Below are 14,079 nucleotides of genomic sequence, written 5' to 3'. Positions count from 1 at the left end.
CACATACTCTTTCCATACTGCTACCTAAGGACACTTCACAGGATAAGGTGTGTGACTGAGGCATATTTTCTTAGGGATCTTATTTTCCCTTTTTGGCATGGTCTCATACCTCCCAAGACTTAAGTTATCCATTTTAGAGAATTTAAAGTCAAATGTGTTTACATATTTGTGATTTCTGAGTATGTGTTTTATACATACACATTTCCTGTTCACAAAATACTGACTGCACAGATGAAAAGTAATTTATACAAATAACACTTAAAAAATTCTTGTTAATACTAAAATTTTAATAGTTACTCCTGGAGAGAGGGATTAAAGATTAAAAATAGTGCTGCATATCTTTTTACATTCAACGGGTAGTTTAAAAAAAAAAATTAAAAAATTTGGAAGATCAAGATAAAAGGATAATTCAGTCACAGGAGAAAAACCAGTAGCACATTTCTCACATTCCCTGAAAGCAGACTGTATGGGATTACCTGTACACAAACTGGATTAATGCCTTCTTCCATGACAAATGGACCTAAGGATAGCATAAGGAGGTTTTATCCAAAAAAGTCTTCTGCTCTGAGTAGCCATTCATATACGTGCAGTTTAGAAAAACTCCCATTTCTCTCTCTCAAATGGCCAGCCATCCTGAAAGTGTACTGGGCCACTCTGGAAAAGTGTACCACTGAGGCTACAAATCAATTCACCTCACTTGAAAGAACAATCTCCTTTTATCAAATTGTTCAATACTTTATCTCATCTTCAGGAGAGACCAATTCCCCATGACAAGCTTGTCCTCACCATGAAGAAGTGAATATTCCCAAGTTGACATTAGCTGAGTTAGGTTAATATTTCAATATCTACATGATACCTAAATAAGCTAGCACAATCACATTTTTGTGTTATACTTTATACTTTTAAAGTACTTCTACATAACCATCACATTTGATCAGTGCAATGCAGTAACATACAACATAAGGTTTCTTGTAAAGAAGCACAGAATTCTGAGTATGAAGGAGGGCAGGGCTGTCAGGTTAGGGGAGGCTGGAATAACATATAGTCATGGATCGCAACAGAGGCCAAAAGCAGTTAGGCAAGAAAAAACTAACAGGCAAAGACTGCCTGCCAACTGACTCGGTTTCACTGTGATTCTTGAGGGCATTTCACACTTGCAGATATATTTTCCTCTGGGCAAATCATAGCTGAATGGGTGAAGCTAAACTAGGAATGGATTTCTTCAGGTGGTAGAATACAGATTCTGGAGACAGGCAGCTTGGATCTGAATCCCATTTTACTAATTACTAACTGGGTAACCTTGAGCAAATTAATTTATGTCTCCCATTCCTTACATACAAGTTAGGATCAAACAATCCCTACTTCAAAAAGTGGTATGACTACCCTGTTTTAGAAGGCAACCTTCACTCAATTCTCCTGTAACCCTTCCCTGGTTAGTCTCCATAGCACGAATGACCAATTAAGAATCCTTTAATTTATTGTCTCATCATCTCTCTAATCCACTTACAGTAAGTAAGCTCCATAAGAGTAAGAACTACCATTTGTTTTGTTCAATGCACTGCTCCCAATGCCTAGAACAGTTGCTTGATATATAGTAGATAACTCAAATATATAATAAATAACTAAGTGTTCACCACCTGGAAATTGTGGCACTATGAATGAATATAAAAATATTGCTGGAGGGCTTGTGTGAATTGCTGTGCCTAATAGAAACTGATACATATGAGAGTTTGCAACTCGCAGTACTTAATAGTAAACCTCAGAGCTGGAATCGGCTCCTTCTAGCACTACAGAATACAAGCCAATGTACATCGGCAGAGAAACTTAAGTTGGAAAACAGGCTAAGCCATAAATTTGGGGACTTGCCACCACTTCCAAAACTATAAAAGGGAGGCCCAACAAATGGACTGGCTCTCTTTCTCCTTGCCTGAACTCTAGTTCCACCCCAGTCACACATGAATTAGTTGAAACTGAGGCAACTTTTAAGAAAATTCACCTTTTATCCCCAAATCTGAGAAATGAACGATGTGTGAAAATTAAGTGAGGATAATAAGCAAAGAATTAATATGTGTTTTAACAATTTGTTCAGAACAGCTAAGTCATTATTTTTATATGACTTGTATCGAGGAGAGAAGATCTGGTGACTCCTGAACAAGCCATTTCTCCCACTTTTTAAAATAAAATTGGAAGCAGTCCCAGCTTCCAATTTTATTTTAAAAATAAAAATAGCTGTGCTCTACAACCCCTTCAATTCTCTCAATCTTTGCCCCCTCCCTCTCTCTCTTCCCTCCTCTCCTCCCTCCCCCTCCCCCTCTCCCCTCCCTCTCTCCCTTCCCTCCTCCCTCTCTCCTTCCCTCTCCCTCCCCCTCTCTCTCTGTATATGTGTGTACAAGAGAAAAAGAGAGAGAAACAAGAAGACACACACATCCAAACAGAATGTATCAGGCAGCAAGTTCATTTTTGTTTTTGCAAAACCAATATCCATTTGTTATCAAAAGAAATAAGTCAGAAGCAGTTGCAAACACATAGATCTGATTTTTAAACATGGTATCCATCACTCTCTTCCCCAGAATAATGCCTGATGATCCTGTTCAAAGCCATCTGTACCATCCAACTCTTGGTGGTCCTCATCCCACATATTCTGCTCTACACTTTCTTTAACCCACTATGCTTATTGTAACATACTATATAATTTATGTATTATGGTTATTTTTATTGTCTGCCTCCTCCAGTTAGACTGTACACTCATGAAAACAAGCAATCTTTGTTTTGTATCTTGATTCGTTCCTTAAGTGTCTAGACACATAGCTACCAATCAATAAATAGTATTGACTGAATCAGTTAAATAAATTATAAATTTAGTCAAGATATCCTAATCCATTCTCTCCATTTCCCTCTGGGAAACAATCATAAGTGTACACATGGTAGGCAGGAGAGAGAGAAGAGCAGTTTCTGAAAGTTCTTTGATCTACTGATTAAGTGGCAAAATTCCTTAAACTTCTCTTCCCCTCCCCATGTGTTTCAGGAAAAATCTCATCTCCTAAAAGCACAAACTCAGTCATACGAAGATTCAGAAATTAGGAGGAAAACCATTTTAAAGTAGATAGAAAAATACAGAGGTGGATAGAAATCTCATCTTGCAGAGGCGGACAGAAATTTCATCTCCAGACTCTTAGCCAAGAGACAGAACAGAGCGCAGACTGGCTCTCCCACTATAAATGAACAAATGAATAGAAACATATTATGCTTAGCAGGAGAAAGAAAATTTAGCCCCAAAATATCTTCAAAATTAGGAAACACAATTGTTTGCAATATTACTGACCTAAAGTGATTTCGCCTTTACTTTCTGTCATCATTCTTTTTTTTTTAACAGCAGGAAAGAAAAGCTTTATTAAAAGGGAAAGTACACTTTCAGACATGGAAGTGGGCCTGAGCAAGAGAAGTATGGCTCAAAGGCCTGTCATCATTCTTAATTTCAAATGCTCGTTTCTAAAATCTGTGGTATACTGAAGTTTATGGAACCAACTATATACAGTCTAGAAGTCTCTTTCAGTGGCTTGCTTCTAAAAGAAGTTAATCTCATGCCTCTGGATTACTATAATAATAAAAGAGATTCTGGAATACTAAAAGCATACCTCTCTCTCTGTCGACAGAATGAAATCTGTCTAAACAAAGCTCACAAAGACAGACAGAGCAGCACACAGAATAAAGAAAACCATTTGGAAAATCCCAATGATCAACCAACTTCTTGATCTAGCTCCAACAGGATGAGGGAGGAGGATCTTGATTAAAACAACAGAGAAAAAGATCACTTGGTTGGTCCGCAAGGGGAAACTACCAAGGGAGTGGTACATTCCTACATACAAGACACAGGAAATGGGAGGGAAGCCACTAGAGACTAGTGGTGGAAAAGACTAAATGTAAGCTCATCCAACATCAGCAGCCAGATGTTCCAAACACCAAGCCCACATTAGCATCTACTACAAAGGCTGGGCGATCAAGAACCCTGATGACTGGAAAGCCCCCAAAGATCAAGTTTCTTTAGAGATAAAAAGAACAGAACAGACCAAAATGAAACAAACCCACCAAAAGTTTGGACTTGATATAAAACAAACAAACAAAAACCAAGCCCAAATAGGTTTCTTTTGCAACAATCCGACAGATTCCATTCTCAGTCCTCAACATTTAAATTGGGCTTCAGAAACAGAGCCAAAAAAAAAAAAGAAGTATAAGAAACCATAATCTAACATGATCAACTACAAAAATAAAGCAAATTGGAATGTCTAAGATATTTCTAATTGGAAACAGATACACAATGCTTAGAAGTTATCAGTTTTGGGAGCTCTTGTTCATATGTTAAGATAATCCATTCAGGCCGTGCAAGAAAAGAGGAAGCATGGTGACAAAGATGGGGGTAGGGAAATGAAGGGCTTACCAAGAATCCAGCCCACCTCTTGGGAATTATCCCAAATTTTCTGGAGCAGTCTAATAATCTGACACACAAACCAGCAAGGCCCTCTGCATCTCAATATTGTGCCCCTCAAGTCACACCCTCCTGGCCCTCTACGTCCAGAGTTATACAAGTGAATCCAGCAATATAAGGGCATGCATTTTCGTCATGGTAACCATCAACATGAACCTCACCTTGTCAGTGTCATCATGACAAATGTGGTCGTGATGGATGGACTGGCACTGAAGAGAAGCACCAACACTACCTACAAGAGAAAGGGAGAAAAAGTTAAGAAGCAATCATTCTTTACATTTAAACTGCTTTCTCAATTGAAAGTGTTTTTAAATCTATTATCCTACCAAATCTTCAACAATACTCAGAAGTAGGCAGAATAGGGATTATTATTCATACAGTTTAACTGAGCAAAATCATACATGGAGATGCTGACTTACACAAAGCAGCAGTCAGTGAAGTGGCAGATCTAAAACTAGACCTGTTGTTCAAAACCCTAATTCGACACCTTCTACTATAGTGAGGGGTTAGCTTTCAAAGTAAGGCCACCTAAATAAGCACAACAGCTTTCAATAAGGCAAACTTTTTAGGAAAAAAGTATACTCCTTTTCAAACTACACATACTTCCTTGGAAAGAGAAACTGACCCTATAAATTCTCACCATATAAATAACACACTACACAATCATAAGATTATAAAAAGGGTTTTATTACTTTAAAAGTATACATTTTGAACATATCCAACCATTTGTTAGTTTGAAGGACTATCTCTTAGCAATAATTGCTCTATAATAATAGTGACAATTCTAACCAATAAGAAAACAAATGATTATTTGATAAATGATTAGAACTGATTAGTCATTTGAAAAAAGTTTTGGTTCCTACTTCACACCATACAGAAAAATGGTGGCTCAAAGATCTACGTATGTAAATGTAAAAAATAAAACCAGTTTTTAAAATGCAGACTTTTAAAAATAATCTTGGAGTTAAGAAAAACATGAAAGAAGATACTAAAACAAGAAGCCATAAATGAAAAAGCACCAATGACTGTGGACTAAAGATGAGCAAAGCTCCTTCTCCTTATGTATGGGAATTTAACCTTGGGTTAATCCCTACTAACCTCATGAAGACAGCATGCCACCCCTGTTACTTGGCAATATTGCTTATGCCGGAAATTACAAAATTAGTAAACTGCATCTGGACTGGAAATACAACAGACACTTAGTAGAAAGCCACACTTTTGAGCTTCTCTGAGAGTGGTGACATGTAATTAGGTAGTCCCTTGCAGAGGATATTGGAAATTATGCCTATGGCATTCTATTTACCCCCACAATGTGGATATCATCTCTTGAAACCTGAGCTGTTCAGAAAGTATGAACTGCTACATGGACTGCTGCAAGGACTCCCACTGTAATACTGACAAGTTATAGTTTATGTCCTGTGTCCTTCTGAATAAAATGGTGCCAAATGAGACCTATGGTGGTTTTACCAGTCTGAATGTGTAACTGTTTAGATGAAACTAAGAACATCCCACTACCACCTCATGGAGATTACAGTGACAAATACCATATTTTGTAAATTTATGATGCCACAGATTTGGATGTCCATTTATTCCATATGCCATTGAGAAAGAATGCCAACTAAACTTTGACATCTGTCTTCTTAATACTAAAAGTTTTTACTTCACTTATTGAAGTAACTTTGTTAAAACTTAAAGGTTGATTTTTATCATATATTATTCTTATGTATTCATAAAAATAAAATTATGCTGGCAATACAGAGAAAATGAAAAAATTATTTAAGAACTACAAAGGATAAAAATTCCTTACTAGATTTTTTACTAGTTTATTTCTTTAAATGTACAGATTCAATAATCCCAGTGACAAGTGACTATTCCTAACCTACTCAGTACACATTGTTGTCTCCCAACTCATATTATATGATATCGATTATAAAATATAAAAAGGATTACGATAATAAAACAAATTAATTTCGAACACAGGAATAAAAATACTTAAATAAAAATGAAGTATACAGTGTATATATAGCACAGGGACAACATACGTAATATAATGTATCACCGTAATCTACTCATGTTTACCTAAGGAAAGCCTGATTCCTTACCTGAGTCAATAAAAGAGAATTTATCAACAAAGAATTAGGGTAAAAAACAATTTTTAAAAGTTTAATCACATAACAGATGCTGAAAAAACATTTGTTAGCATTTATTATCAATTCTATTTTTCAGAAATAACCTTATTAATAAGTTTAACAAATTTTTGCCACTGGATGACAATTCTGGGAAGGATGAGGTGGGGGGAGGTACAATTGCCCAAAAGGTACAATTATTAATAATAATATAAACCAAAGCATTCCCTCTGATACTGATATCTGTTAACATCATTTAATATATAATAATGTCCCAAATGTTAAAATCTTCTGGGACAAAAAATGACAGATCAAATCACAACCTCAACTACTGCGTCAAAAATATAGTAGATGTTACCATATGATCCAGCAATCCCTCTGCTGGGTTATTTACCCCAAAGACTTGAAAACTCATATCCGAAAAGATATTTGCACACCGATGCTCATAGCAGCACTATTCACAGTGGCCAGGACATGGAAGCAACCGAAGTGTCATAAGATAGATGACTGGCTAAAGAAGCTGTGGGACATATATACAATGGAATATTACTCAGCCATAAGAAGAGATGAAATACTGCCATTTGCGACAACATGGATGGACCTCAAGATAATCATGCTAAGCGAAATAAGCTGGACTGAAAAAGTTTAAAATCACATGACATTACTTATATGTGGGATATAAACCTAAAAGCAACAAATGGACAGGACAAACAGAGATTCAGGGACATGGACAATGCACTAGTGGTTACCAGAGGGTAGGGGGTGGGGGAGGAGGGAAGGCAGACAGGGTGGTAAAGGGAGTCAAATATAGGGGGATAGGGGGGAGGGTGAAGTGGGTAAAGGGGATCAAATATATCGTAGCTGACGGAAACTGGACTCTGGGTGGTAATCACACAACAGAATATATAGATGTCAAATTATAATGTACACTCGAAAATTATATAATTATATTAATCAATGTTACCCCAATAAACTTAAAAAAATGTATGGTAGATGTGTTTCAAGGAGGAACTGGTAAAAATTATACTTCAGTCTCCAATAATCTAGTATCATGTAATGTTAAAGTTATACTGGTGAAAAGAATCCTAAGAATTGATGATTATAAGTATAAATTAGATACACCTTTAAAGAGGTACCAAAACAAACGTTATTTTATTCTCACTCAAAACCCTTATATTTAACGTATTATAGCATATGTGTTTATATTAAACACAGTTTAAGAAAAGATGAAATTGTGCTGGAAACAGTTCACATAATACCATCTAATGACTGTAGGTGAGAACATTACTTGGGACCATTGCCAAAAACAGACTTTATAAGAGCTGGAAAGATAAGGTTGAGATACATTATTTAGCAACTTAAAAACCTCTTCTGAAAAAGTATTAAAAATAAATGAAAATACAGCCACATTAAAAAAAAAAACAAACGAACCTAGACCTGCCTTTATTCTTTTCACAAAAATTACCTCAAATGGATCGCGGACTTGAATGTAAAACACAAAACTGCAAAACTTAGATAACACATAAGATATCTAAGTGACCTTGGGTTTGACAATGAGTTTTTAGATGCAACACCAAAAGCATAATCCATAAAAGAAAAAAAATTGGTAAGATGGACTTCGTTAAAATGGAAAACTTCTGCTCTGTGAAAGACCCTGTTGTTAATGAAAAGACAAAGCCAGACTGGTAGAAAACATTTGTAAAATGTATATCTGATAAAGGACTATATCCAAAAATATTGAAAGAACTCTTAAAACTCAATAGAAAGAAAATATAATCTAATTTTAAAATGGGCAAGGTTTCTCTTTGACCTTTTACCCTGAATATCTGAACTCACTCCTTTGCTAAGTGAAGGGCCCCTTCCTGGAAAACAATGCAGAAGTATCCTAGAGGTGAATGAATGCACACAAGCACCAGCCTCCCTATTTGTCCTTGCCCCATAGAACAAAGCATGTAGAGAGACTGCTCAAACTGAACTCTCGAGGAATAAAATACAGGTCTTAAGGCAGTTTTGGATAAGCTAATTAGAGAATGAAGTACTCAGCAGCAAAAGAAGAAACCTATTCTAGACAAGAGGGCCAATTTTTGAAACTTAAATCTAGTAGAGAACAGCCAAAAATATTACATTAAATGACAATATTTACCACAAGTTTTATGATTTTTTTCCAGATACATTTTATAAAGTTACTATTCCTGCTCAAGAACCTAAACCGGCACTCTACTAAAAGCACAACATTCATGTCTGAATCCTCTCCCCATGATGAATGCTGCCTGGCAGGTGCCAAGGGGCCAAAGTGGCAGCACGCTTCCATGTAGACATGGCCTGTTCTTCTACCTGGTGACCAGTGTTCAGTGGTCTGTTCACACCAGCATCACAGTTCTCACTCTAGGTTCTTAACCCGGAATCCAAGACTTACATGGGAATAAAATTGTATCTTTATTTTCATTAACTTAAAACTGAAATGTAAAAACGCAGTGTTATGGAACTCCATTAGTACTGACAGTACCTGTGACTTTGTTACTAATAAAAACCATATATTTTCATATAATACAGTTGTTGCAGGTATAATGAAATATCATTTACACTTATCACTACTATGAGTATATAATAGCTATTAGGCCTGCTAGAATGCATCTTTATTAATGCATTAATAAAGATGCAAATATATTTTATCACAAATTAGTTTTTAATATTCTGATAACTACATTCCAGTATAATTGGTTTCCTTTGTAACCTCTTGTATTTTATTTAATGCAATTAAAATATTCTCTTGGAAAGGGGGCCTATAAACTTCATCTGAGTAACAATGTAGTCTATGACACACACCACGAATGGTTACAAAACCACTTTAGCTAGCAGAAGATGCTGGGACAAGAAGAACAAACTAAATCATAAGTATTGTAAGGGAAAACAGGCGTACGACATCCTGGGAAGTTAGAAAAATGTGAGAAATAGAGGAAAGAAAACAGAAGTGAGGACTAAAGTCAGTGTACAGAGCCCAAGGTTTAAAACTAGGGAATAATACAAAGAGGTTGCAGTTAAAACAGCAATAGGATGTGGAGAAGTTTCAGACAACTGCTTAAGAATATCAGCTAGTGTTTTCCTACAAGACAGAAGCAGCAGCTCCCACTGGGCAGTTTTACCAATTTAAGCATTAAAAACAACAAAAAAAAACCATCACTGATCAACACACATAATAACAATGAAAATCTACCGAGTCCCTAATAGTACTCAAAAAAAAAAAAAAAAAAAATTGAAAAGGGAACGTAAAACTTCAAACTATTACTGCTTGAAGTGTCTATTAAAACAACTTCTAACTTCAAAAAATTGGCAATTAAAACCAAAAAATTATGCATTTATCCTACCTTTTAGAGTTACCAAAACAGCCCTAGTTCTACCTAGTTTTTCATTGCAGAAGAATGCTAGCTAATATATGTAGAAGGAATTTCAGAATTAGAAAATATCATTTTGCAAACCCCATAAAACTGTGGATTCAGGCAAGAGTTATCAATTAGGTTAAAATCACTAGTTGAATGGCTGATGGTGATTTGTAAAGTGCCAAAGTGACACTACATAGGATATTCATAAGTTGCAGGGAGAACCTACCTGCATCTTATATACTCCTCTTAATCCATCTTAACCCAATGGAAAATCTTAACATTATCAACAGTGGTCCAGATATGATTTCTGATGTGATTGATACATTATGAAATTCAGATATAACCTGTTTGGCACTCAAGCAAAAAATACTTCACTTGGATCCATCAAACTACTGAATATGATTTCTAGCTTACAGGAAATATGGAAAATAGTTGAATAAATGACATCACAAGGAAAGAATCACCTCATCCAAAAGTTGTTCTGAGGAATAACTGGCTCAGGTTCTCAATAAGTCAGTGTTATTATTATTTTAAATGAAAAAAGACAGGAACTATGCTAGATTAAGAGAGACTTAAAGAAAATAATCATGTACAATGTCTTCTATGTTATTAACCAATGCTACGCCAGTAAATTTAATTTAAATAAATAAATCAAATACAACGCACATCCCAGATTGTATATTCATTTCAATAAACCAATTGAAAAGGATATTTGGGAGGAAATTGGAGAAATTAGATGAGATAAAAATTTACTAAAATGAAATATTACCTTTAAAAAGAAAGTATAGAAGAATAATTGATACAGATGCTAAATAATATTTGAACTCAATAAAAAAACTAAACAGCTACATTTTTGTTTATTCTACAATAAGAGCAACAGGTAGTTTTTTAAAAAAATCCAGCCCCAGAAACCTTGCTGTACTCTTTAAGCAATCGTCACTGCAATTACTGTCTAAGAGACACTCGGCACTTAAACCTACTTGGTTCTGCTCCCATTTACTGTCCTTTCAGGGCTCTACTCCTTTCACTCTAGCAGAAAGAGTTTTTAAGTGCTTGATTTTAAAGCAGAACATGAAAATATATCGAGTCTTATGTAATACCTGACCCAGAGGTTGCAAAATTCTTGAACATGATCTCTTTGGGTCTTAATCACATCATCTGCAGTAGCAGCCTCCACAACCGCTCCCGGGATACCAGAATCTACAGCACAGCTGCAAAGAAATGTGCTAATAAGAAAGTTCTGAGATTTAGCCAACTAACAATTTCCATATTTTTGATCTAAAGATTCAAGTATCATCCAATCGGTAAAATCCAACTTTATTTACCCATCCAGTCTCCATGTTTTAAGCTTTCTCCAAATGAATTTACAACAAAATAGGCTACATTGTTTTTAGAAATCTTACTTAAAATTTACAAGGCAAGCTACTGGCTTTATTAGATCATATACTTTAAGACATTATTAATGTTAGGTGTATGTTGATAAGTAATGTGAAGAAAAAGCCAATCTTACTCTATAAGTGAGGATCAGTTGCTTATTTACTCTTACAACAGATCTTAATGATACTTCTAGCTTAGAACAGAAAATTCCATTTCAGAGGCTTGGGTTGTTTTTTAAAAAATTTAAGTAAGATACAATACACATACCATATAATTCATCCATTTAAAGTATAAAATTAAAATTTTTAAGTATATTCACAAAGTTGTGCATTGTCATTACCCTAAAAAGAAACCCCGAGGCCATTACCTCATTGTCCCCCTCCATGAGCTCCTGACAATCGCTAATCTAATTTGAATATTTGCCTATTCTGGACATTTCGGACAAATGGAATCATGAAATATGTGGTCTTTGTAACTAACTTCTTTCATCTAGCATAATATCTGCAAGGTTATAGCATGTATCCATTCATTCCTTTTTACAACTAAATAATACTCCAGTGTATGAATAACAGACTCGATATATTTTGTTTATCCATTCATCAAACAACAGTGATCTGGGCTGTATCCACTTTAGAACCATTATGAATAATGCTGTTATGACATTCAAATATAAGTTTTGTGTGACAGTTCTTCATTTCTCTTGAGTAGAATTGCTGGGTCATGTGGTACCTCTATTCAACCTTTTAAGACACCGCTAAGTGTTTTCCAAAGTGGCTGCATCATTTTATAATTCTTCTGGCAGTATATAAGGATTCTTCTGGTTGTTTTTTGAGTAGAATGAACCTTGGAGTCAGAGCTACATACAATTCAGTCATTCACTGAATGTGATCTTAGTCGTTTAACAAATAATATGCCTTCCTCATCTGTAAAATGGGAATAATAATATCTATTTACATCTACTTCATAGTCATTCTGTGGGTTATAATTAAGATTAAATGTATAAAAATGCTCACAGCACAGTGCCTGGCACATAGCAATTCAAGAAATGGTATTATAACTAACACTTCTATTCAAACCAAGGCTGCTGATTTGCCTGTCAGATACTGATTAAACTCTTTAATTTTTTACTAGAACTCTTTCATTGTATTCATCATACTATAATTTTTTGGTTACATGTCTGTCTCTCCAATTAGACCATGAACTTCTTATCTTTTCATATTCTAGCATGGAGCACATTTCCTGGCTCATAGCAGGAACTAAGTAAACGCAGAAACAAAGAAAGGCAGAAAAGAGTGAAAAAGAGGAAGGAGTAAGAGGGGAAGAAGAGAGGAAAAGAAAGGAAAGGAAGCCTTGATTTATCCCGTCCGTCCCTTTCTTGCACTGCACTTCAATCTGTCCCTCTATCCTCCTGCCCTTCCCCACGGGGGGAGTTAATTACACTATCCTCCTTTCTCCCATACTAGTTGCTTAAGCCTCATAATGTCCTGTATATAATAAATACAGATAAATTTCATTTACCCTGCTGGACATTTTCTCTGGAGTCAGAGATTAAGCTTTATTCTACTTTATAACTTCTGTAGAGCCTAATGGTAAGTTTTCATCATAGAAAGTTCTACTAAAAAAAGTCTGCTGAATATAAAAAGACTTCATGCAATTGAGTAACTGAGTTTATGCGTGACAAATCAAACAAGTGAGCAAGGAATATACTACAATTGGATAGATGCAACAAGACATAGCTGGGAGAAGTACTCTTTCTTCTCACACTCAGGGCTGTTATTCTAACGAGAGCCCTGAGCATTTACTGAGTTTCTACTCTCTATACCACATCCCTCTCTGTACAAAACACAGCAAAAAGCAAGCAAGGCTCCTTGCTCTATGAAGCTTACAGCTCAATGAAGAACAGTTTGCCTTCTGTCCCAAAGGTTCTAATCTCACTTCTTCTCCAGAAATTTCATCTCTGCAACTGCTTCATTCATTCAGTAAATATTTATCAAATCCCCACTATGTACCAGGTCTATCCTAGGCACTAGGAACATGCAAATAAATAAGATAAGGTGCCTGTCCTTCATTTATCTTACATTTTAACCAATTCTACAAAGATGCATTTCCCAGTCAATAATTCTGTAAAATACCAGCATGTAATAGTAACACGTGTATATAAGTTTAAAAAGTAAAGAAGAATGAAATCATTTCAGATGAAAAAAGAATTCCACTATTCTCCTCCCTAGTCCCCAGACTACCTTTCCAGAGGCATAAGTATCCTCAAATCTTCTAGGCATTTCCTCCAGTATTGGCCTCAATTTTTTAAAGTAACATGCTTATATGACTATTTCTTGGTTATCAAATTTTATGATTTACTACATTTCTGCCATGCTACTTAATCAGAGGACTAAACTCTTCCATCCCTATTTTACTTCCCTTCTCATCTAGTCTTCCAACATAATTATGTCACATTTTCTGTTTGTATCAAAATGATGGTCACTGAAATTGCAGAAACAAATAAGATCTCCTAAGGAGAAGTTATAGCCAGAGAAAAGCAGATGGCCCGAAATTAGAGTGTTCTGAATTTTGGTTTTAGGGAATGGGGGCAAGTAGTTAATAAAAGAGATAAAGGAAGAGAAGGAGACAGAAGAAAAATAAAGACAAGGTAATGTGTTTGGAGACTATGGGAGAAGCAATGAGGAAGTGACTAATTTGATCGATTTTGCTGAGT

General features: G+C 35.5%; 1 protein-coding gene across 4 annotated transcripts in view; it reads right to left on the bottom strand.

The window, feature by feature from the left end:
• Window positions 1-14,079, bottom strand: part of RNF38 (ring finger protein 38) — a 105,942-nt gene that overhangs the window by 56,833 nt on the left and 35,030 nt on the right. For all 4 annotated transcript variants that reach the window (XM_039856754.1, XM_039856765.1, XM_039856771.1 and 1 more), the window contains exon 2: window positions 4,645-4,715. The gene's annotated coding sequence lies outside the window, so the exon portion shown is untranslated. The remainder of the gene's footprint in view (window positions 1-4,644; window positions 4,716-14,079) is intronic.

This window comes from Pteropus medius, unplaced genomic scaffold, assembly GCF_902729225.1.
Source record: "Pteropus medius unplaced genomic scaffold, Ma_sr-lr_union100, whole genome shotgun sequence".
Lineage (NCBI taxonomy): Eukaryota > Metazoa > Chordata > Mammalia > Chiroptera > Pteropodidae > Pteropus > Pteropus medius.
This window is presented reverse-complemented; position numbering and strand designations above follow the sequence as displayed.